This window comes from Amphimedon queenslandica, unplaced genomic scaffold, assembly GCF_000090795.2.
Source record: "Amphimedon queenslandica unplaced genomic scaffold, v1.1 AMPQUscaffold_3006_Cont24995, whole genome shotgun sequence".
NCBI lineage: Eukaryota > Metazoa > Porifera > Demospongiae > Haplosclerida > Niphatidae > Amphimedon > Amphimedon queenslandica.
Window position 1 is genome coordinate 1 of NW_003556662.1, and position 1,362 is coordinate 1,362.

The window sequence follows — 1,362 nt, forward strand, 5'->3', positions numbered from 1 at the left end:
TCAATTATAAATTGATCAGGGCACCTCTCTCGGCACACACCATCATTCAAAACATTCTTACAAGCCTAGAGCATATGATGCAAAAATATTAACATACAAGTATTTATCACATACCCTACATTGATCATTATTACCACCTCCACTGCAACCAGCAACACACTGTGGATCGCAACATTGTATGTTTGGACCATTTCTGGAACAACGACCGTTGTTGCAATTACAATTAAATGATACTACATTGATGTATTAATTAGATAAAGTAAAATGTTAAATGTTTTTCTTCACATGTTTGGCAGCAATCAGTGTCATTACACCAGCAAAACCCTGAGCTGCATCCTAATGCATTACAGTCAATTATATCTAAGTGATAACTTTAATAACAAGAATAATTCAACAAAAATTATTTTACCTAAATTTCTGCAACCTTCTGTCCCACTGAATCGATGACCATTGACAGGAAAAGGGGCAATATCAGTCCAATTAATTGATCTTGTATTACACAAGTAAGAATTAAGACTAGATCTAGAGCTAACTAGAATCACATCTCCTCGACTGATCTCAGTTAAGTTTGGCATGTAAAGAGTTTTTATCCTTCCAGACACTAGTAAGCTATAACGTCCAGAACGTAAATTCCCCCCACGTATGAGTCTCAGGTTAGGCAGAGACAGCCTTTCAATGGATGGTATGTTGTTCAGTTCAAGATAGCCACTGATCTCTTTCACATAATAAAGAAATGAGAAATTAGCCTCGACTAGAGGCTGGTTACCATCAACAAGACCAAAGCCTGTTCTAATAACTATATTGTCTTCAATGTACCGACAGCCACAAAACTGTTCATAAGCATCTTGAAGAATACTGGATACAGTTCCTCCTTGACTTTGAGATACTCTGTTAGTGCTGTGACCTAAACAGATGGTCTCTGCATGTAAAATTAATAGTTTGGTTTAATATAAATAGTCTACTCGACTCTCTTGCTTACCTCCTTTATCAGGGCAATCAGGTACAACTTGACTATTTGATGAAAAGACTATGAAGCTCAACAGGTAGTAAAAAATCAGCATGATGTAGGTTAAAGGCAGCTGATGTTTGTTTCTGGCAGTGGGAGTTCTACTCTCCCTTACGTTACATGCATGGTTGGTAATCATAACAATCATAACATGGCAATCATAATCAAAACATTAATGGCAATCATAACAATGGTAACTTTGTTGCAGCATAACGTAGATAGAGCACTCTATTATTTATGATCATGACATGAATATTATCTATGATAATTTAAGAATGTCTATCATAATAATTATGATCATGAAGAATAAAGCTGACTAGCCCATCTGCATTAGTGTCATCAATGTTATTTTAGGT

General features: G+C 35.8%; 1 long non-coding RNA gene across 1 annotated transcript; it reads right to left on the minus strand.

The window, feature by feature from the left end:
- Positions 1–5: 5 nt before the first annotated feature.
- LOC109593067 (uncharacterized) lies at positions 6–364 on the minus strand. Its single transcript, XR_002190712.1, has 3 exons — positions 286–364; positions 115–233; positions 6–65 (listed from the first exon to the last, which is right to left on the minus strand). It is a non-coding gene; the product is annotated as an uncharacterized LOC109593067 (long non-coding RNA).
- Positions 365–1,362: the final 998 nt, after the last annotated feature.